At 35.7% G+C, this 25,390-nt stretch overlaps 1 protein-coding gene and 1 pseudogene across 2 annotated transcripts in view; one reads left to right on the top strand and one right to left on the bottom strand.

The window, feature by feature from the left end:
- The window catches only part of MDGA2 (MAM domain containing glycosylphosphatidylinositol anchor 2), an 865,051-nt gene that overhangs the window by 371,288 nt on the left and 468,373 nt on the right, over positions 1–25,390 (top strand). The gene's annotated exons all lie outside the window — the stretch shown is intronic.
- Positions 24,008–24,482, bottom strand: LOC123583784 (annotated as a pseudogene).

Below are 25,390 nucleotides of genomic sequence, written 5' to 3'. Positions count from 1 at the left end.
AGATTCAATGTGGATATAAATAGTGTAATGAGCAGCAAGGTTGGAGTAGCAAGCATGTTGCCTTTATCTGTAGGGCTTTGTTGATGAATGATAGATTATAGTGTGTTTAGCGGTAATATATAGGGGTAGCTGACTAGAGTGGTTCTTGACTCATATAAACAGACAAACAGAGGTAACGAGGTAAGGAGGAGGTTGATTTCCACTCTACAAAAAATCACAGTCACGCAATTTCCAAATCTAAACTTGTTCACAGCGCCAACACTCATTGTTGGAAAAGGAAGCCAGATTTCTTTTTTTTTTTTTTAATTTTTTTATTAGTTTTCTTGGAAGCCAGATTTCTTTGAGGAAAGACCTACAAATATCACTACAAGCTCACACCAAAAATAGTAGCTGAATCCTTCCCCAAGGGGATTTGTGGCCATTTGTCATAGTAATTTACCTTGGAGAAAGAAAAATACCAAGCCTTTTTGAAGGGTCTTCAAGGTACAGAGATTGAGTTGACACAGAAATCAATGGATTTGTAATACTGACATAGAGTGGAGGTTTATGAAGCGAGATGATCAATGGGGTCCTGGCCCAGAGAAGTGGGTTTATGGTCATCTCTCCAGACTCCCAAAAGTGTAATTGGGAGGGACATACTTAGCAGCTGGCAGGATCCCCACATTTGTTACCTGACATGTGGAGTAAGTCAGAGTCATTACGGTAGGAAGGTGGAGTCCTGTAAAATTGTCCCTCCCAAACCAAAATATTAAATCAGAAGTAGTACTGCATCCCAGAAGAATTTTCAGAGGTTAGGTACTACAGTCAAAGCTTGGACAGTAAAGGAGTGGTAGTTTCTATCGTGTTCCAATTTATTTCACATACAAGAGACCTAAAAAACCAGGTAGATTATGGCAGATGATGATAGACTGTGGTAGACAATCAAATCAACACTGCTGCTGTGCTACATGTCATGTCTCCATTGGAGCAGATTTGCCAGTATACAGCTAGTCATCTGACAAACGGATGCTTTTCAATTGTCACCAAGAAGATTTTAAAGTTTCCTTTTATGTGGGACGGACAGCAATGCACATGTACTACTGTGCCCTGGGTCAGGATTCACTCTCTGACTCTCTATAACATTATAGTGCACAGGGAACTTGATTGTCTCAGTGATCTACAGAACATTATATTGATTACATCATGTCATCTTGAACTTCCGAAAAGGAAGTAACAGGTACCATGGATGCCATAGTAAGATAGAAATGTGGCAGAAGGTAAGAAATAAAGTACCCTGAATTTTACTGATCTGTTCAAATGGTAAAGGTTTTTGGAGTCCAATGAGGCATGCTAGGGCTATTCCATCTAAGGTTATAAAAATGTTGTTGCTTATCACAGCCATACCACGAAGAAAGAAGTCCAGCATACGGTAGGCTTTTTTGGATTTTAAAGCCTGCGTATATTACACTTAGAAATATTGCTTTATTGGAAAACTTTAAAAATTCTCAGTTTTGGAGCAAGAGAGGACTCTGCAGCAAGTCCAGTTGCAGTGAAAACTGCCTTGCTGCTCAGGCAGTGCAATCCGGAAGGCTTGCTGTTGGTTGACTATGCTGCGTGGATTCTTTGTTAGTTCCTAAGAAGAGGGTCACAGCACAAAACTTGAGATTCTGGAACTAGACTAAACTTTGTCAGGCAGAGTACTAATTGCTGTTTGCAAAGAAGCTCTTTGGTCCATAGGGAGTAGATTCCAATTGATGCATGCCCCCTTGGTCAGGCAATTCTGCGACACATTCTACATGGCTCCTCAGAGGATCCCAGTAGAATGGAGCCCCAGTTACTCTCAGCAATGACAGCACAATAACAGTTTGTTGTATGGTTTTCCCTCTTTCTCTTTGTCATATTCACAATCTCCTGTTTCCCCAGGATTGGTTACAAAAAGCATACTTATTTTTGTATCTCTTATCTCAGTCTTTCTTTCCCCATGGCAATTCTATAAGACAGTACCTATTTCCTGGACTCAAACATAATGAGGAGTATATTTACACAACTAACCCTAGATTCTTCTTCCTGGTTGCTGACCTTATGTTGCTTAATTGTGATTCAGAACTATCATACTACTTTTCCTGAAGATTTGTAAAAGGAAAGCCACAAGTCATTAGTAAAGGTATGATGTTCCGTCAAATTTTATTTGTCTTAAGAGTTTTATTAACATGAATAGCATGGGTGTTGACTATATTTTCAAATTTATTCTAATATTTAAAAAAAAATTCTTCTATTTGAATTACTTCTAAGCAGTGAAAGTTTGCAAGTTAATGCACAAGGAATTGCATGTGATGGAGATTGACTGTAAATACAGACTAAGGATTTGTTTGGTTATGACAGCTTTACCTTTCATGGCCAAAATTGGATCCTCAGAGAGATCAGAAAATGATTTCTCAGAATCAAAATTTTAGGTATACAAATCATGTGGAAGTTTTAACTTAGAAATCTTACTTTGAGATCTATATATTTTAATGAAAAATATTATAAGTAGAAGTGATAATATCATAATCATTACTTTATTACAGCAGTTGACATAAAGTATTTTAAAATTATTAGGGCATTTCCAGGAGATAGAAGGAAATCCATACTTCCTATTAACATGTAATTAAGAATCTATTGGTTGTGTTCATGGTTAAAATGTATAATTTAAAATATGTTTATTTATTTATTTTGAAAAAGAGAGAGAGAGAGCATGAGCAGGGGAGAGGCAGAGGGAGAGAGAGAGAGAGAGAGAGAGAGAGAGAGAGAGAGAGAGAGAGGGAGAGAGAGAATCCCAAGCTAACTGTGCTCTGTCAGTGTGGAGCCCCACATTGGGGTTGATCCCACAAACCATGAGATCATGACCTGAGCCAAAATCAAGAGTTGGACACTCAATTGACGGAGCCATCCAGGTGCCCCTAAAATGTATCATTTTAGGGTAGACAATTGCAGTTCTCTTAATACGGAGGTTATGAATAATTACATAGACATTGATGAATTGGATTCTGTATTTTTATTATTAGAATAATACTCCTATTGACATGTTTTCAGATATGTCTTATTTAACTGGGGCAATTTCCAAGTGGTAGATATCCCACAATAGTTTTTTCCCTTCAGATTAAAAAATTTTTTTCATAGTAGTTATTGAGCTGTCAACAAATCTAAATTCAGTAACATTAATGTAGTATGAAGTGAATTTTTTCATGGTGGAATGTCAATTGAATTAATTGATTTAGTTTTGAGTCTATATTACATACATCCTGCCATTTTGTATATATGTATAGACAAAAAATAGATATATATACACACTTACTACATATATGTATGTACATATATAAACAGATAAAGATAAATCCACAAAGTGTGAGTCATTTGGGCACATTCAACATGTCATAAATGATTATTTATAGTTATATCCATCCCTACTATTTATAAAAGGCAACATGAAAAATATAGTAGTTGTCTACATGTGATCCTATTGAGTGAAATTTATTCTCTGCACTTATAGCTAGGACATCAAAGATACCAATTAAATGAATTGGATTTACTTAAATTTTTAAACTCCAATCTAATGGAACATTCCTTAAATTGACTTTAAAACATTGAGGTTTCAAATTTAGGTTTAATAATTTCAATTATAATAATAGAAAGTACTACTGATCTACCTCTATGCTAAAGAATATCCTGTCAGTGGTAATTAATAATCTATATCAGTGCTGGTTGTAAACATGACATATTTATTCTGAATTAGACTCCTCATGGTCTTTTCCTGAAATGCTCAGAGATATTTCCAAAAACTCAATAAAGATTAAAAACCTTTCTGGGATCTACAAAAGTTAACTTAAACTACACCAAAGAAAGTGCTTGTAAAATGTGAGTATTTTCAGGACTGAAAAATGAGAAAACATTTATTAGGAATGACTCAATCAATTCTTTTTTGTTTGTTTGTGTTTTTTTAGGAATTATTAATCTTTTATTCTGATTTTCTCTTAGTGCCAAAGTCTTAACAAAACCTAAAAATAACATTTGTTTTCCTGACAGTTTTATCTTTTTCCATCAGCAAACATTGATTTCTTCCTTTTTCTGCTTATTATGGTACATGAGGAAACATTATCCCATACAACCTGGCCTCCTCTTGTTTTCTTACTTGCCTTTGGCAGAAATCATTAAATGATGTTGGATAAGCTTGAGCAGAGCAAAATCCGTAGTTAATTAGTGTCTTTTCTGTTGGCTGTCATTGAAATTCTGTATGTTAAAATTAACTTTTAGGCATCCAGGTGTGGTATAGTATCAAATCTAAGTGATCCTTTGTATTGATACCATGTATAATTAGAACAACTGATTATTTTGAATAACTTTTCACCATGCCATCAACAAGACGGATTATAGCCAACCATTTGCTGTGTTATATAAAATTCATGTAAACATTTTATGACATATATAAATTCTACATTGGCTAATGCCCAATATTAGCTTTAAAGGGTCCCTAATTCCAAAATTGTACAAATGCCTGAATTGCATGATTATAAATCTTATTAGATTTCTAGGGCTGCCATAACAAAGTACCACAAAGTAACAGAAACAACAGAAATGTATTGTCTCACAGTTTTGAAGGCTAGAATTCTAAAAGCAAAGTGTCAGCAAGGCCATACTCCCTCTGAGATGAGATTCTGGGTAGAATCCTTCCTTGCCTCTTTTAGCTTCTGGTGGTGGTCATTGTGTTCCTGGCCTTCACTTGCATCATTCCAACCTGTGCTTCTGTCAGAGTGTGTGTGTGTGTGTGTGTGTGTGTGTGTGTGTGTGTGTGTGTGTGTCTTCCAATGATATTTTCCCTCTTCTGATAAAAACACTATTCTCATTGGATCACGGGTCCACTCTAGTATAACCTTATCTTAACTAATCACATCTGCAACAACCCTATTTACAAATAAGGTTACATTCTGAGATACTGGGTGTTAAGAATTCCATTTATCTTTTTGGAGCACACAGTTCAACTCATAACGTATATTAGCTGTTCTTTTAAATGAGAGAGTTCATACCTTCACTGGACATGTTCTGGGGCTGCCGTTAAAGAGCACATCATATATATATATATATATATATATATATATATATATATATATATATATATATATATATACAGAGAGAGAGAGAGAGAGAGAGAGAGAGAGGGAGAGACTGCTGTGTACCATTAATCTTGAAGAAAATTTCAGTGATTTGCCTACAGATTTTTTATTTGTTGTCCCTTCCATCCACTTGTCTGTGCCTTTGCCCCTTGGTTAATTGAATAAATGGCTTATTTGTCAAATCATTTCGAAAGCCTCTCTTGGTCAAAGAGGCTTGCTTAAGTGCCATTTCTATGTGGTCCCAGAATACCTCGCCATTTCTTACTATAATAAATGTATCCTAGGATGTTGCTTTGGGGAGTGAGTAAGATTTTAGGCTCTGGAATCAAACTGCATGGTTTTAAATTGAATGCCACTCTCTCTACCTTCTAGCCATGTGAATGTAGGCAATTTATTTAAACCCTCTTTCACTTACTTTCCTCATGTATAAAATGACAATGGTAGTAGTGATTATATAGTAAGCTTCTTTAAGGATCAAATAAAATAGCAGAAGGCAAGACTTAAAAAAATCTTGAATAGTGATAATGATGATAGAAATTAAAATGGAACAATAATATTGTTTTCCACTTAGTGGATTCCTAAAAATGAAGGAATGGGTCTTGCCTTCACATTTTCTATCACGTTAGAGTGAACCTATGTTACGATTTTCCTGGGATGCTGCTAGTTTATGGCTATTGTTTTGGTACAATTATTAACGTCATCCTCTCTCAGTCCCCAAAAGTGTCTTGTTGTGGAGAATAAATATATGGGAAAATAAACATAAAAGCTTTACACATAGAGGGTCTCAATTATTTGCCAAATGAGTGAATGCAACAGGCATTTTCATTTTAGGCTAATTTTTCAATATCTTAATTAATTCCGTTACCTTAAAAAAATACTAAGTTGTGTTGGCTTGTGCCTATGCCATTTACCTCTTAGAAGTAAGCATTTAAAAAAACCTTCAGATTCACTTACATAGGCACTGTTGGAAGCCATATACCTCAGTTCCTGCAGGAATGCATTAAATGTTCCCTTGGTGGTCTCAAAGATTTAATGTGTGTTCTTATTTTACTATCCGGCAAGGATTTAAAGACACTCGGGAAGTGGGACTCAATAATATGAAGCCATTAAAGCCCTTCAGTCAGAGAAGATTCTAAACACTCCATGCCACTTTTGACAACGGTGTACATTTTTAATTATAGATGTTAACAGTTCAACATTGGGATCTCAGTGATGGGAGCATATTCACAAAGTATCAGATCAAAACCTGGTCATTCATTGTTGGAATTTGTTGCTTAAAACCAGAATACAGAGTTGTAATCCTATGTCTAAATAAGGTACAGATGATGAAATCTTGTTCTTACCTGAAAAGAGGGGGGGGAAACCAGTATCAAGAGAAAGTAGAACAGAGTTTGAAAAAGTATATGCCAAGACATGTTCATGTTGCCAACTAGTCATAGTTAATTTTGCTAGAAGCATTTGAAAGAATATAGCTTCTGTTGTTCATGGGGGTCAAAACAGAAAGCCCAGGAAGAAAGTTAGTTACCTTATAAGCACAGGGAATTTCGATGCATGAAATAAGATGAGTGATTTAGAGGTATTTTTTTTTTCTCATATATCTTTGGATCCCCTGCCTGGAGACCAGTTAACTTCCTTGGCCAATATGTTGGTTAACCAAAGTGGTCCAGTATTGTGATGATATCCTCTAACATTATGTTTATCAGTCTGAATATTGCTATGTATTCTAGACCAGCTCCTAGTGATATGTTTACATATTAAACTGAAAACTACATTTAGTTTGTTATTAGACATACACATAATCTAAGTCTATAACTGCCCTTCTAACCATTTGTCTATTTGAGACTTTTATTCCTTCTGACTGTTCTTTTGACAGTCACAATGAGTCACACACTTGGCTTATGTCTACTTAATGGGGCTATCTAGTATAATTTACCAAAAAAAGTACAAACCAGAATTTTTATTGGTTTATATGATTTTATAATGAATTTGTGTGTGTGTGTGTGTGTGTGTGTGCGCGCGCCCGCGCGCGTTTGTCTGTCCATGGACACACACTTCATACATCTTGAACACATGGTTATAGTTCCTAGTGGGTTCTTATGTCATATGGTAATCACTTAGGGTTGGACAGGGAAAGTACAAACAATTCTGATTATTTAAAACTCTGAGTTTACAACTGAAGAAGTGTAATGTAGGAAATGAGTTACATTGGGGATAGAAGAGTCTGAGAAGAGGGAGAAATACTTGGCTTTTCTTTTTCTTCTGTCATTTGGTCTCATGCCAGTCTCAGTCCATTGGTTGAAACCAGTGAGAGTCTGGGTAGCATAATCTACAAGTGTTTAGTCCCTCCCAATGATACAGAGTAGAGCAGAGGAAGGTTTAAAAGTTTAAAACATGGATTTGTGATCATACTGGCTACAACCAGCCCTCATAGAAATGCAGAGAAGTACCACCTGGGAAATGCAAGCTTTCTTTCTAGGTAGTTATCCACAAAGGGACATTTTATCTTGGTAAATAAGGCCACTCAGTTTCTGATACTCATTTTGTAGGTTCATAAGCCTGGTTTTGTTAGTATAGTGAAAGCAGATTAGGGATGAGTATGCATTTTCTAAACTCATAAAGACTCATACATGTACAAACAATGCAAAAATCAAGTTAGGCATTTGTAATGAGAAATGCAATTACAGATCATAGCACATCGTCCCACTTGTCAATCAGTGTATATAAGCTACAGATAAAGCCAAATTACGATCAAAGGCCCATTTTTAAACTTGCAATGGCAAATTGATTGGACATTGCTCCTTCTATCAGGTTCACTCTCCCATTAGGCAAGCCAATCAACAAGATAAGCAAAAACATGTTGGTAAGCAAGGACTTTCAGCTGAGGTAGCTCAGGCCATCTCATCTATTATGGAGTACAAAACCATAAGGCTTGAATCCAATAGTAAAGATTTCCTTTTTTGTACAGTTCCTGAGTAGATAATACTTGCCAGTTTGTCTTCCTAAACGCTTATTTTTCCATTCCCGAGGCTGACCAATTGTTATTTTGATTGGCACATTCTTTTTTAGGTATATTAATATTAATACATTCAATCACATTATAGTCAATTCCCAGGGATGTGTTAACAATTTGCCTTCATTATGCTGACTTTGCATATCTCTATTCTGAAATGCTATGCTTAATTAATTATAACTGCATTCTCCAAGGACAGTCTTAGTTCCTATATTTCTAATTTCTTTAGAATGGGTGCACCTTATTGTATTAGAATCCTAAAACTCTGACAAAATTTGAATATATTTTTTCCTTTCTGCTACAGTTGACACATGTGCAGGCTGAGTCTGGAGAAATTAAGTGACTAAGTCTAGGCCACCCAGATTTTTGGGGACAGAGACTAGATTATGAGGTGGCTGCCAGACTGCCAACTTCATACTCCTTACGCTCTGCCTGTGTTTTGAAACATTTGTATTCATTCTCTCCCCTTTTCAGAAATTGCACACTTTTTAGCATGGTAGCCTGAAAATGATCTTACTTGATCATTACTTTGATTAGATTTTATTATTGGTACTCATTACAGGCATAGCCCATCGAACTTAAATTGTGAGTCCTGAAACAATAGCATCAACATCACCTGGGAACTTGTTAGAAACACAAATTCTTGGGTCCCAAACCAGATTTACTAAATAAGAAACTCCTGGGGGTGGGGCACAGTAATATATATTTTAATAAGTCTTTGGATGATCTGATGCATTTTAAAGTTTGAAGGTCATTCATTTAGTGGATTTACATAGAATATCCCCAGAAATGCTCATATGTGTTATCAAAATATCCCTTAGACTGCAGGTGTATGCAGGTCCTAGATATTTACTTACCTTGTAAGAGTCATAGGTCACTGCCTACATTTTTTTCGTTTACATAGACATAGCATTCTCCAGCAGTCAGGGACAGCCAGTCTGTTTTTGGACCAGCGCTTTCACAGAAGTCCTCCTACTCAGCACACTTACTGGTACTTTGGAGGCAATTCTCTTTCAGAGTACAGTTAATGCAGGATGTCACTTAATAGATTGTTTCAGACTACTTCCTTGGACGTAGCAGAATGTAGTGGTTCATTAGAGGCTGTAGAGAAAGACAGATTTAGGTTCTAGTTTTGACTTTGCCTCTTAAAAGGTTTATATGAAGATTAAAATACATAATGTGTGTATAATGCCTGGTAAATGTGAGGCACTAATGTAGATGTTAATGGCATTACTCCCAGTATTACTAATACTATACAGAGTGCATATTGCTACCTAAAATTGCTACTATCTTTGATATCTATGCCCACTTTTCCAGCTGAATCACAGACTTATTTTTTTCTCATGGCCCCCAATGATGCTGCCTCAAGAACCTATCCTCTTATACATTTATTATGATCTAAACAAAAATATCAAAAAGATTATTTTTTAATTAGGCTTATTTTAAAATTTATGTGGAAATAAATAAGAAAGCAAAAATAACTAAACATTTTTTTAAAAAGAAAGTTAACTTGGGAGGATTTACTCTACCAAATTTTAAAACCATCTAGATAATTATGATTAAATACCATATAAATACCATGTAGAAGATAATAATTTAAATAACCTGGTATTGTTGCATGAATAGATAGGCCCATAAGCAGATAATGAAGCTCTGGGAAAGAACCATATATACTAACAAACAGTGCAAAATAAAGGTACTGTTTAAAATCGTTAGAGAAAAGATACATTAATAAGTAGTTTCGGCACAAAATGCTATCTTTCTGAAAGAAAATACATTGAATCTTTACCTCAAATTTCACACTATTGGATAAAATAGGATGCATGCATTCAGTGGAACTCTAGGCATCTGTGAAAGAAATGAGGAAGATATCCTTATATTACAATAGAATGATCTCTGTGGTCGAGATACATCTGTTTATCAGCCATCTATCTGCATTTCTGTTTATACAAGCTTTTTGATATTTTTAGAAATAAGTAATAGAAAAAAACTAAAGAAGATTGTTACCTTTAAGAAATATAAGGGAACAAGAATGGACAGAGATTAAGCCAGATATCTTTAAATGTGTCTTAATTTTATTTTATTTTATTTTATTTTATTTTATTTTATTTTATTTTATTTTATTTTATTTTATTTTTAAATTGTTATAATTTTATAAAATTATAAGTTATTTATTTTATATTTAAATAAATTAATTATGGTTATATGATTCACATAGAGTGCTGTATTAATTTTAGGTGTACAATATAATGATTTAACAGTTCTGTACATTAGTGTTCATCACCATAAGTGTATTCTTAATCCCCTTCACCTATTTCACCCACCTGCCCCCACCTCCCCTCTGGTAACCACTAGTTTGTTCTCTATAATTAAGAGTAGGTTTTCTGGTTTATCTCTTTTTGTTTTCTTTGTTCATTTGTTTTGTTTCTTAAATTACACATATGCATGAAATCATATGGTATTTGTCTTTCTCTGACTGACTTATTTCACCTAATACACTACCCTGTAGATCCATCCATATTGTTGTAAGTGGCAAGATCTCATTCTTTTCTATGGCTGAGTAATAGTCTGTTGTGTATATATCTCTACACACACACACACACACACACACACACACATACACCACATCTTCATCTTCTTTATCCATTCATCTATAGAAGGGCACTTGGGTTGCTTCCGTGTCTTGGCTGTTGTAAATAATGCTGCAATTAGTATGTTAATTTCGTTTCATTTCAAATTAATGTTTTAATTTTCTTTGGGTAGATACCTAGTAGTGGCATTACTGGATCATATGATAATTCTGTTTTTAATTTTTTGAGGAATCGCCATTCTGTTTTCCACAGTGGCTGCACCAGCTTGCATTTTGACCAACAGTGCACGAGGGTTCCTTTTTCTCCCTTTCCTTGCCAACACTTGTAAAAATACTTGTGTGTGTGTGTTTTTTTTTTTTTTTTTTTTATTTTGGCCATTCTGACACGTGTGAGGTGATGCCTCATTGTGGTTTTGATTTGCGTTTCCCTGATGATTAGTGATATTAACAGTGAAGGAAACCATCAACAAAACAAAGATAAACCACTGAATGGGAGATTAATTTGCAAATGATGTATCAGATAAGGGGTTAATATCTAAAATATATAAAGAATTTATACAACTCAACCCCCAAAAAACAATAATCCAATTAAAAATGGGCAGGGGTACCTGGGTGGCTTAGTTAGTTAATGGTCTGACACCTGATTTCAGCTCAGGTCATGATCTCACAGTTTATGAGATCCAGCCCCTAGTTGGGCTTCGTGCTGACAGCACGGAGCCTGCTTGGGATTCTGTCTCTTTCTTCCCTGCTGGTGCACTCATGTTCTCTCTCTCTTAAAATAAATAAATAAGCACTTAAAAAAAATAAAAATAAGCAGAAGGTGTGAGTTGACATTTTTTTCCAAAGGTTTACAGATGGTCACAAACACATGAAAAGAAGCCCAACATCACTCATCATCAGACACACGCAAATTGAAACCACAATGAGTTATTGTATGTATATTTTTTGAGTTAAGTTACATTTTGATATTAAAACCATGTATATTTATGTAACTCCAAACAAAATAAATCATTTTTAAATTCCTAAAATTTGAACACAAATGGAAACAAATTAACCAAAGTCAGTATCAGGCTGATAGAATCAGAACACAAAGATCATCTCAAGTTATTTTAAAACATGGTCTTTTGGTTATATCCTAGAGGGATATATCCTAAATGGAGGCAATGAGGGAGAAGTGCAAAACAGACTAAACTGAATTTAGTAGTTTTTCTCTTTAATTATAATATTGTTGTTTTTGTTATTTTGCTTTGAAGCTATTATAATGTATTTTATATATATATATATGGTAACATATTGTATAATAAATTATAATATAATATAATATAATATAGTATAATATAAAATATATATAATAAGCATGGTATGCTGTATAATAGCCCCTAGGGACATCCAAGTTCTAATTTCTGGAACCTGTGAATGTTACTTCATATGGCAAAGGGAACTTTGCAGATGTGATTAAGTTAAGGGTCTTGGGATGGGAAATTACCCTGGATTATCTGGATGGGCTCTATGTAATCACAAGGGTCCTTAAAAGAGGAAAGCAGGAGGTCAGAAAATGTATGCAATTGACTTTGAAGATGGAGGAAGGTAGCCATAATCTAAATGATGTAGGCAGTTGCAGGATGCTGGGAAAGGCAACAAACAAAGAGACAAACAAAACACTAAATTCTCCTCTGTAAACTTCAAAAGAATTCAGCTTTGAGATCTCATTTTTCCCCCCTCCAGAACTGTAAGATAATAAATTTGTACGCTTTTTAGCCTCCAAGTTTATGCCATTTTGTCATAGCAACAATAGGAAAGTAATACAACAGGCTGACACTCTCAGACAATTTATATGAAAGTTTTGTGATTTTAATTTTAGTTGGCAATGTCAATATGAACTCATAATTTATTTTTCACTTTCTTAAATATGATGTCCTAGTTAAGTCTACTGAAAAGTTCTAGAAATAATGTAGTAAAGATGCCCATAGTACCTGGATTTTGATCTCTAACTACAATTTTACAGTAAGTGGAACCAGGTCTCCTTGGAAAAATGGTTGATTCCTGTCCTGGGGCAGGAAATATATAAGGTGAGCCTTAGATTTTTATTCTAGCCATAAAACAAGGAAACAATCAAAGATGACTGAGGTTTATTTCCAAAGAACCCAGAAGCCAACTGGAAGAGGCTTCTACCAGCCAAATAAGAAATAATGTGAATTTTAGAATGACTGTATTCATGTCAAAGAAATAAAAATCTTTGAGTGTATAATGATACCAACACACTAAAACAACACAAGCACAAAATGAAACAACTAAACTAACAAAAACGTAATGGCCACATTTAGAATTTGATAAGACACACGTGCATTTTTCTGAAAATTGATAACGTTTGAGCATTTTTCTTTTATACACAAACTGTATTTGAAATTAAGAAAATACTTGTTGAAGAAAATGTCTTTTCAGAGATGAATTTCAGCTAATGCACTCTGTAAAAATTATAGGGTTCAAAAATTACCATTTTGTATCCCCTTCAAAAATAATGGATATAGGTAAGGATCATTTATGGCTGCTACAATCAATAGGTGTAATATGTTGAGGAAATTTAAAGTGGATGGCTCAGTATAACAACACCTGGACCCTCTGATCATTCTTAATCTAACTAAAAATAGGACAACCAGGTATTATACTCCTCTTGCTGAGAAGTACTAGGAAGTACACAGTGCCATCCATCCATGAATTATTCTTGCTCTTTTCCAAATAAATTTAAAAATGAACTTATAAGGGCACCTGGGTGCCTCAATTGGTTAAGCATCCAACTTCCACTCAGGTCATGATCTCATGGTTTGTGAGTTGAAACCCTGTGCCAGGTTCTGCACTGGCAGTGTGGAGCCTGCTTGGAATTCTGTCTTTCCTCCCTCCCTCCCACCCTCCCTCCCTCCCTCCCTCTCTCTCTCCCCCCCCCTCTCTCTCTCTGCCCCTCCCCACTCTCAAAATAAATAATAAATTAATTAAAAAAATGAAAATTAAAAACATGAACTTAACAAGAAGGAAGCTTCTAGAACTAAATAGCAGTTTCCAGAAAATACAGGGATAGAGAACAATGCTAAATGGCACCAGGGTGCAATTACCTAAATACAGAATGTAGGAAAATGTACAGGAAAAATCACCTAGTAGACAATATGAGGTGGAGGGAGAGGGGGAAATGATACAGACTGAGATAACTAAGGGTCGTACCATTCTTTTTTTTTAAGTTTATTTATTTTTGTGACAGAGAGCCTGCATGTGCATGTGAGTGAGGTAGGGGTCAGGGATGTTTGTGGAGAGATTGGGAATCCCACGAAACGTGAGATCATGACCTGAGCCAAAATCAAGAGTCAGATGCTTAACTTACTGAGCCACCCAGGCTCCTCAAGGGATCCTATCATTCTTAAGCAATGGGTAGACTTTTTCTAGACTCTGGCTGAAAAAATGTATTTTTAATATGATGTTTTGAGACAAAGAATATTGGATACAATATGGTTGTTTTATATCCTATTGAGGAATTTTTGCTAATATTACAAAGTGTAAGAAATGACAGTATGCTATGTTTTTTATGTGCTATCTGATGGAGATTATATGAAGTTTTTACAAAAGTTATGATACAATGGTCTGGAATTTGCTCAGATACTTTAAGAAAATAAAAATAAGTGATTTTTTTTAAATAAATGGAAAGATAGGAAAAACTGAGTGACAAACTACTTTTTGTTGTAGCTGTGTAATGGGTATATACAGTTAAGCCAGTCTCTTTACTTTTGTGGAGGCTTAAAATTTTCCAGGATATTATAAGTATCAAAAATAATATTGGTTTGGCTGTAGCACACACATGAGCAGAGACTGAGCCTGCAGAGTCCTCTAATTCAGAGTTTGGCAGTCAAAGTTTTAGCCTGGAAGACATTTTAAAGCAGATAATGCTAAATATCTAAGAGCACAGTGTGTTGATTTGACACATGTATATATTGCAATATGATTTCATCCACAGTGTTAGCCAACACCTCTATCATATCACATAGTTATCATTTGTGTGTGTGTGTGTGTGTGTGTGTGTGTGTGTGTAATAAAAATACTGCAGATGTAGTTTCTTAGCAACTTTAAATATGTAATACAGTATTTTGACTATAATCACTATGCTGTATATTAGATTTCCAGAACTTACTTTTCTTCTAGTTGCAGGTGTGTACCCTTTACCATCATCTCCCCAGTTACTCTACCTGCAGTCTCTGGTAACTGTTGTTCTCTGTTTCCATGAATTTGTTTTTTTTGTTTTTTGTGTTAGATTCCATGTGTTAGTGATATCATATAGTATTTGTCTTTCTCTGTCTAGTCTGTCTCGCTTAGCTTATTAATGCCTTCAGCATTCATCTGTGATGAAGCAAATGAGAGGATTTCTTTCTTTCTGATGGCTGAATAACATCTATCATCTATCTATCATCTATCTATCTAGTGTATTTACTCTTTTGTTAATAAACACTTAGGTTGCTTCAATATCTTGCCTTTTGTGAGTAATGTTGCAATAAACATGGAAGTGCAGGTATCTTTTTTTTATATCCTGTTTAGAAAATGTTATTTATAATCTCAGTAAAACACTTGTAAAAAATTTAACCTTAAACATACTAACTTCCTGTTATATCTATCATAAAATGAATTATACAATATTTAATAACTTGACACAAAAATTATTTTTTTGTTTTGGTAACTAAGTGGATGAAAATATCTTTAAAAAAGGAATTAGGACTTTAAATTTGGAAATAATTTGGGGCGCCTGGGTGGCTCAGTCGGTTGGGCGGCCGACTTCGGCTCAGGTCATGATCTCGCAGTCTGTGAGTTCGAGCCTCGCATCAGGCTCTGTGCTGACAGCTCGGAGCCTGAAGCCTGTTTCAGATTCTGTGTCTCCCTCTCTCTGACCCTCTCCCGTTCATGCTCTGTCTCTCTCTGTCTCAAAAATAAATAAACGTTAAAAAAAATTAAAAAAAAATTGGAAATAAGTATTCTCTAGTCCTTTTTATTACTAAACATTAAATAGCAGGAAGAGCTTTAGGGTAAAGCCATATCTGGGGTGAAAGATAAACTGTTTCATCTCAATTTTTTTTTTAAAAAAGTGTATGTGTGTGTGTGTTTGTGTGTCTGTGTCTGTGTGAGTATTTTGGAGGTATGTAAGAGTTAAATGTGAAAAAAGAAACAAAAATATTAGAGGAAACCATGACTTACTTTTATCTCAGAATAGATTAAATATTGATAATATTAAACCCTGAAGCCATAAATAAAAGGCTAGTAGTATGTTTGAGTACACTAAATAATGAAGATGATGATGGTAACAGTAATAAAAAATAAGTTTTGGGGAAAATTCTAAATTAAACTTAAGGCAAATGTCAAACTGGAAAAGAATATTACAGTATTTACAATTTATATCCAAACAAATTAATGTTTTCAACAAAAGAAAGCATAGCGTATGTAAGAAATAGTACTACAACTGAAGAGAACCATGGTCAAAGAATGTGAGCAGGCAGAAAAAGAAACACAAATGTCTCTTAAACAGACCAAAATTAGCTTAGTCTGTCACTTATAAGGTTGATGAAAATTGAAACTAGAGACTTTAAAAAAAATCTGTTAAATTGACAAAGGTAAAATGCAGTTAATAATACACTATTCAATATGTGAGGGAATGAACAGTCTGCTATATGGCTGGTGGGAGCATAAATTGTTAAATTTGTGGTCAGTTTGGAATTGTAAGTAAAAATAATGCACATAAGGATGCCTGGGTGGCTCAGTCAATTGAGTGTCCAATTTTGGCTCAGGTCATGATCTCATGATTCCTAGGTTTGAGCTACACATCGGGCTTTCTGCTGTCAGCACGGAGCCCACTTTGGATCCTCTGTCTCCCTCTCTCTTTGCACCTCTCCCACTCATGCTCTGTCTCAAAAATAAACATTTAAAAAATAAAAAGCAAAAAAAATTAAAAAGTAAAAATGATGCACTTAGATATTGACAGCTATGTCATTTTAATGTATTTATCCTACAAACTCATATGTTTTTCTAATATTACATATTACATATATATATATGTCTTCAAAGATTTACATTGCAACATTTTTGTAGTAGCAAAAACATGGAAATTTAAGTGTGTAATAATAGAGAACTAGATAAATAAATCCATAACAAAAAACAAGTATACAGTGGAATACCATGCAGTTACTAAAAAGAATAAGGTCCTTATATATGTTTTGATTTCAAACTTCTCCAAGATATATTGTTAAGTGGGTTGTTGGGGAGGAGGAGGATCATATGAGTGGAAAAAGAGCAAAAGCATTTGTTTGAAAATTTCATGAAATAGCCCTGAAAGAACATACAACAACTAAAATAATGCATGCTGCCTTAAGCAGAGAGCTGGGAGACAGAGGAGGTGGGGAAGATTATTTATTTTTAACTGTATATATTTCTTGTTTCTTTTGAATTGTGTGCTTATAATAGCTATATTATAACTTTAAAAGCGGATAGTATTCCCAAAGGGTTGGTGGGGATTAGAAAAAAATCTTATTCTATTATGGCCTCCATCAGTAAGGTCACTACTTATACTGCAGGACTTTAGGTGATGGGACCAAAGTTTGGGGCCCAGTTTGAGATTTCACTGGGGATCTGGAATGCTTGGCAAGTCTGAGACTCGCACAGTTTTTGTCAATTTGTGAGGGAAACTTGTTTCTAGGGGGCAGTGGTTTCTAACACCACTACCAGGCTTACTGTATCAGTTCTGGCCTTATCCAAATATAGTATTATTTTACATATTAAATTCACTCCCTGTTGTTGCAGCTAATTTTCTAGTTTTCCATGTTCATCCTTCTTGCTATGTAGATTTTAAACCTGAGATGTTTTTCTTTCCCTTCTCCATCCTTTAACCCCTTTCTATAGCTTTGTTTTCCTTCTCTATCTCTGCTTTCCCCCTTTGCTAGCTGCTGCCTGCATCTTCCTACCTCTTTTTCTTGCTCTTCACTTCATCTCTGGGCCAGTCCTGGGCAACTCCTTACTTTATCACACAGCAGCTGAACATAGAGAAATTAACGTGACTAGGTCGAGGTTCATAGTTATCAGCATTTCCAGGAAAACTGGGGTAATAGGACAGTCAGCATGCTCAGGGCTATCTAATTCTTAATACCAAAATATTCAAGAATGATGCATGAACAATTTAGCCTTCTTGAGCTTTGAATTCATCTTAGTCCAGTTCCCACTGTGTTTCTTGCTCCTCTCATTTCTGTTGGAGGTACATTTCATAGTTCTGGCCAGTTAGGTCCAAGTGATCTATATACTTTACCATAATTGATAATTGATACATTTAATTTCCACTATTTAATATTAACCTGGTTCTCTGCTGTTAAATAGAGTTCTTTGAAATCCCTCTCTAGTCAATATTGCCCAATCAAAGGCATGGGAATTAGTCATTGGGTATAAGTGTTTTATATTTGTCGGTTAATTTAATGGTTCATAGTTGTTCACCCCACACATATTTATGGAGCATTTATTAGTGTTGTGCTAGTCAAAGCAAGGTGAGAAAGATGGTTTAGATAAATAGTTATCTAAATCTAGCTTCTTAGCTAGAAAAATGTAAATCCATCTGGTTCATTGTGTATCCTCACTGCATATCATTGTCATTGTGTTTCTTCTATCATAGGGTCTGAGATCAAGTTCCCCAAAAGCAATTCCTGAGGTGAGAATTGGTGTGTAAATTATTTGTTCAGGAAACACTCATAGGAGAGACTGGTAAAGAAAGGAATGGGGCAGCAGGGTGGGGCAGAGGAGGAAGCAACACCAGCCTGTGATGTCAGGCAAAGGCCTTTTAGAGGGTGGCTTCTCCCTGACCCTAAAGAGGAGCCCTGCAGTGTAAGTTATAACTCTGCTTTCCTGGCCCTTGTGGTTTTAGGTCTGACCTTGTACCCCACACACAGTGACCTAGACCTGATAAATATTTGTTAGAGAAATGAATGGAAAATAGACATGCTAGAGAATATCAAAGAGCTTACACTCTAATGATAGGTTCAGATAAGGAGGGGTGTGATCAAAGCTATAAGAGGAGTGCAAATAAATTGCTAGTGGGTTCAGAGGAAGAGAAGATTGCTTACCTACCATTGTTTCATATAATGATAATATTTTTAAAAAGCTTTTAAGTTAAACTTGGCAGCCTCTTAGAGTATAGAATCCAGAATGAAAACGAGGATATGTAAACTGGACTTTGCCTCAGGACCTCCAAATTAGAGGACATGTTTTTAAAAATTATTTGAGGGAATGTAGATATTTTTAAAATGTTACATTATGGAAACATTCTTTTAACACATATAATCCTTTAATTGACCTTAACCTGCAGCCAGCAATAGGATAATATCAATAATGCTCTTCTAAGAACTACATTGTGCATCCTAAGACTGGTATGATGGTGTGCCAAGTTGCTAGGTATGGCTCTGTGGGAATCTCCCCTGTTCCAAACAAACAGAAGAGAATATCACAGTGGATCATGCTTCCATGCCCTTGCTTCTTCTGTACCTCCGCCTGGATTGAGCTTCTACTATTCTTAATTTGGTTCTGTTGTACTCATTATTCAAGGCTTAAGCTCAGATATTTTCTTGGATATGACACCCAAGAACACAGGCAAGAATAACAACAGCAACAAAATAGATAAATGGAACTACCTGAAAAGTAGAAACATTTGTGCCGCAAATAAGCTCAAGAAAGTTAAATGACAACCCATAGAGTGGGAGAAAATATTTACAAATCATATATCTGATAAGGAACTTGTATACAGTGTATATATGTAACTCTCCCAACTCAATAATAAAAAGGCAAAAACAATTAACAAATGGGCAAAGGATCTGAATAGACATTTCCTCAGAGAAGATATATGTATGGCCAATAAGCACATGAAATAGATATTCAACACATTTAGTCAATAGGGAATTTTAGATCAAAACTACAGCAATATACCACTTCTCAAGCCCAAAGCCATAAACAAAAGGAAGGATGTTAACAAGTATTGGTGAGGATGTGGAGAAATTGGAACCCTCTTACATTGCCAGTGGGAATGTAAGATGGTGCAGCCACTTTGGAAAACAATTTGGCAATTCCTCAAAAAGTGAAATGTGGAGTTACCATTTGACCCAGCAATTTCACTCAGGTATATTCTTAAGAAATAAGACGTTCGTATAAACTTGTACACACAGCTGTTCTTAGTAAAGCATTACTTGTAATATCTCCAAAGTGGAAATAACGCAAATTCCCTTAATTGATGCATGGTTACATAAAATATGGTGTATCCATATGATGGAAAGTTATTCAGCAATAAAAGAGTAATAAAATACTACATGCTACAACAGGGTAAACCTTAAAAACACTATGATAAGAACTCAGTCACAAAAGACCATGTAGTGTATACTTCCATTTATATGGCATACATACTTCCATTTTTATGGCATAGCATATTAGTGAGGTGCTTAGGGATGGTGGGGTGGAATTGGAAGGTGTGGGGGAAAGATGATGAGTGACAGCTAATGGCTATTGGATTTCTTTTACAGGGACAAAAAAATGTTCTAAAATTTGAATTTGGTGGTGGTTGCATGGCCAAACATGAAATTGTTACTTTTAAATGAGTGGATTGTATAGTATGTTAATTATACCTCAATAATTATCTTAATAAAGCTGTTTTTAAAAGCCCTGAACCGGGGCGCCTGGGTGGCGCAGTCGGTTAAGCGTCCGACTTCAGCCAGGTCACGATCTCGCGGTCCGTGAGTTCGAGCCCCGCATCAGGCTCTGGGCTGATGGCTCAGAGCCTGGAGCCTGTTTCCGATTCTGTGTCTCCCTCTCTCTCTGCCCCTCCCCCGTTCATGCTCTGTCTCTCTCTGTCCCAAAGATAAATAAACGTTGAAAAAAAAAATAAAAATAAAAGCCCTGAACCTAAAGGTTATCTTATAGAAAAAAATTTCCTGAGGGGCTCCTGGTTGGCTTAGTCAATGGAGCATGGGACTCTGGATCTCAGAGTTCTGTCTTTGAGCCCCACATTGGGTGTAGAGATTACTTTAAAATAAAATATTTAAAAAAATTTAGCTACCCTATAATCCAGCAAATGCACTACTACGTATTTACCCAAAGTATACAAAAATGCAAAATTGAAGGGGTATATGCACACTGATGTTTATAGCCATAATATCAGCAATAGCCAAAGTACAGAAAAAGCCCAGACATCCATTGACTGAATGAATGAAGAGGAGGTGGTATATATACAGAATGGAACATTACCCATCAAAAAGAATGCAATCTTGTCATTTTCAATGATGTGGATAGAGCTAGAGTGTATTATGCTAAGTGAAATAAGTTAGAGCAAGACAAATATCAAATGGTATCATGCATGGAATTTAAGAAACAAAACAGAACATATGGGAGGGGAACGTATGGGAAATAAACCATAAGAGACTCTTAACTATAGAGAACAAACGGAGGGTTTATGGAGGGAGGTGATGGGGGATGGGCATTAAGGAGGGCACTTGTGATAAGCTCTGGGTATTGTATGTAAGCGATGAACCACTGAATTCTACTCTTGAAACCAATATTGCACTGTTAACTAGAATTGAAACAAAAATTTGAAGAAAAAATAAAACCTTTTAAAAAAAGAAAAAGAAAACGATTTCCTGAAACCTCAGTTTGAGCTCAGTGCCCTTTTTTGGGTTGCTGGTAGATATACTATGTTCACAGCCATATTGCATGAAAATTCTTCATATAGCTGGCTCTATCACTAAACTAAAAGTTCCTCAGAAATGAATTCTTCTCCATCTCTTCCTCCTCTTCCTCCTCCTCCTCCTCCTCCTCCTTTACTTCCTCCTCCTCTACTTCCTCCTCCTCTACTTCTTCCTCTCCCTCCTGCCTCTCTTCCTTCTCCTTCTCCTTCTCCTCCTCCTCTTCCTCATCTTCTTCCCATCATTATGTTGCAGAGTCTAGGGTAGTTTCTTTTGTATAGGAAACAAACAGCTGAACTTAACTATATTATTCCTTTTTTTCAAAAAAATTTTAACCCTTACTCATTTTTCAGAGACAGTGTGAGTGGGGGAGGGGCAGAGAGAGAGGGAGACACAGAATTTGAGGCAGACTCCAGGCTCTGACCTGTCAGCACAGAGCCTAACACAGGGCTCGAACTTGAGATCATGACCGGAGTTGAAGTAGGACGCTTAACCACCTGAACCACCCAGGCACCCCTTAACTATATTATTCCTTACATTCATACAGCCTTTTGAGGCTATTTCAAAATTTTATAATATTGACACCAATTTTAAAATGGTTAGAGACAAGAAAAATCCCTCCCAAAATGTTAGAAAATGCTATGTGCATTTTTTCTTTCTTTTTATTTTTTTTTTATGGGGGAATGTTTTGCCTTAAAATTGTAGATGATAAAGACAAAATACAAGAGCATATAATCAATATTTGCATACAAAAAGCACAGCGTGTACAGGGCCATTAACATGATTTTATGAAGGACAGATCAGATCTGACTCATTTTACTTTCTTCTCATAACATACACCTTATAAATTTAAAAACCTTGATTATTGTATCTTTTGTTAAAGCACCATTAAGCTTTTCAAACACTGTTAATTTGCTCTGACTTTTCCTTGCCTCAGTGTACTTCAGAGAAAGAGGTGGATGGAACCACTAAAACCCTGCTACTCAAGTATTATTATATGGTTTTACTAGGAGACTTCATTGTCATTCTAGTTTCATTAATAACACTGGAATATAATTTGATGCAGGATTTGATGACAGCTTTAAGTAACAATTATTAATTGGTTTTATATTCAAAATTATGTTTGAAGAAAATGTAAGTCCCTTACCTCGGTGATTTTCAAGATTTTTTGAACTGAACTGTTTCTTGGCCAAAATCTTATTCAAAATGCAGTATATAAATCATGTAAGAACAGAGTCGCTCTGCTAATTAGAGATTGAAAAACAGGGTCAAGAGACCCAACCTCTAGCCACAGTTGTCCCCTAGGGTGCCTCTAAAGATGCTTAAGTTTCCTTAGAGTAAAAATTTCTGCCTTAGTTAGGTAGAAAGTAGGTCTATGCATCTCCCTGCAGCTGGGAATTATATTTTTTATAGTAACCAATTACCTTGAACCAAGTGAAGTTAATGGCATTTTGCTAACCGATTAGCAAACATTGGAAACCACCTCATATGCATATTGTTTTATATAGACATTTTAACAGAAAGGCATTATTAGGCTAACTCTGTGATAACACACTGGGGTGATGGAAATAGCTATGAAATGGGTTGCATGTAATGTTACTAGTAATATTCAAAGTGCCAATCTTTGCAAATGTTTTACTTGAAAATGAAGAAAATTCAAGGTTATTTCTATTAAATCATTGCTATTCCTTTTGCTCTCCTTCACTAAAAGGCCTAATTGGAGAACAGAGAAGTCAAGAAACAGCTGGCATGGGGCTTGCTTATAACCCAGATAAGACTTAGGGAGTGGGGGAAAGGAGTGAACAGTGTCATCCACTTCTGATCTTCATCTCCCTCCCAACCTCTGTCTCTCTCTTTCCTCTTCTGGATCACATGCTTGGGTATCTGGGTAGGTCTGCCATTCACCCACAATGGAAGGTCTTCCACAAGACCTTTAGTTTTCATCTCAGTTTTCATGTCTAAGCAGTTTAAATTGTGTTGCCTTCCTTATGAGGTATGCATACAGTCCATGGAAAGCACTTAGCACAGTGTATAGCTTGTAGTTAGGGTTCATTGAATAGTAATGATTCATCTTTCACTTAACTGTTTTCTCTCCCTTCTTTCTCCTTTACTTCCTTAAATTTCACTTTAACACTCACTGTATTTATTTATACTTATTGAAGAAAAAAATGCAAGGAGTTTTTGTTTCACTTTTCAAAGTTTTGGTTTGGGTGTGTTTCAATTTATGAAGAGAAAAACGTACAATTGTGTATGTAACTTAGAAGAACAAAGCATTGTTACTCATGAATCTCTAGGCTATAAAGTCTGAGGATGCACAAAATAGCAAAAATATCCACACTAACAAACAGTGATTTTTCAGTTAACATTCAGGACACTGTGACTCGCTAAGTGTGAAGTCCTAGATTAAGCAATTTTTCTAAGACTCGGTCAGCCTTAATGGAGAAAGAAAATTATTTTAGAAACCCAGGGGAAAATAAGGAATGAATATTTGCTGGGGGAATTATTTCTAAGGAAAACTTTATTAATAATTAAGTTATTTATAATTTTAATAAGTTTTTTCCATTTTAACAGTTTTTATTTAAAGTCGTTTATAAGATTCCTTTATTCCTGCATCTTCTCAATTGTTTCTTCCTTCTATCTGCCCTTTTCCTTTGCTTCCTGATGAGATATGGCTTTATGTTCAAGGATATGTTAGTGGTCTTTGTCCAGTTTTAGCCTACTGATAACCACCTTGCTAGAGGGATGCCCAGGGATCAGTTGCACCAGTGGCCTTCTCTTGCTGTATTCATTTAGTGTAGATAATGTATTTCTTCCTGTAAATGTGGGCTACTTTGCCAATTTGCTGACCTTGGTATAGTCCTCACACAACCTGTACTTCCTTATCCTTTTGGGTGGGCATGGATCAAATGTTGTACTTCCGTCTCAGCTCTTTGTAAAGAGAAGATATCATATTTACTGTGAGTGTGGGAAGGTACATTGGAATGCCTTTTATGATTCTTGTTCCAGTCGGAAGTCACAAAGGGATTGCACTTCATTTTGGCCACTGATGTCCAGCAATGGCTGCAACAGCGAAGAGAAATTTTAATGTTTTAAAGAATTATCTTCTGATGTTATTGGTGTTGCTCTTTCTAAAGGGAGAAGGTAACAGTCTCTTCAGCGTATGTGATTTATGTAAAATCAGGAGGTTGTGGAACCAGTCACAGGGCTGGGGTGGGAATTCTGACTTGATCATTCATACTGCTACTTGATGCCTCTTAATAGGGTCTTCTCAAAATTCTGTGTATTTTTCCAGGTTCTACTTATACTCACTTCTCATCCTCTTCCCTAGAGGGACCCTTTGCAAAAAGGCCTAGAACCACACCTTAGACTTTTAAGTTTCATCCATATTTCCCTGATTTTCTTTTTCAATCACATAAGCTTTTAGATAGTGAGCCCACAGACTTGCTCACACAATTTCCTGTGCTATTGGAGGTATTTTCTTTTCAAAATTGGTCGGGGGAGGGCAGTGTGGGAAGGGGGACAGAATTACATTAGTTATTACTAAGTGTATTTAAATGATAAAAATAAAAGGAAGAAAGGGATTCAGAGGTGAAGACATTGCTACTATCAGTGGAGTGATGATTGGAAGGGGAGTTGAGCCAAGCCTTTGGGGGAAGGAGAATGTTAATGGTATGGATACTGAGATCTGGAACCATTTAAGCTCCTCTCTCTGATAGGGAGGATATGCACGCTTGCACTGGCTCCTGTCAGAGATATGCCTTCACTTCCAAAGTGAGGAATCCCACACAGGAAAGAAGATGGTAAAGATGGAGTAACCTCTTTGCCTCAAGAAACCTTTAATCTGGCTAAATATAGATTTTCTCCACATAATTATGGTAGCAGAAGCTATTTTGAGTAAAAAAAATCTGCCTGGTTTTGAAAATAAAGTCAAGATATGTATCTT

Source organism: Leopardus geoffroyi, chromosome B3 (genome assembly GCF_018350155.1).
Source record: "Leopardus geoffroyi isolate Oge1 chromosome B3, O.geoffroyi_Oge1_pat1.0, whole genome shotgun sequence".
NCBI classification, from domain to species: domain Eukaryota; kingdom Metazoa; phylum Chordata; class Mammalia; order Carnivora; family Felidae; genus Leopardus; species Leopardus geoffroyi.
This window is presented reverse-complemented; position numbering and strand designations above follow the sequence as displayed.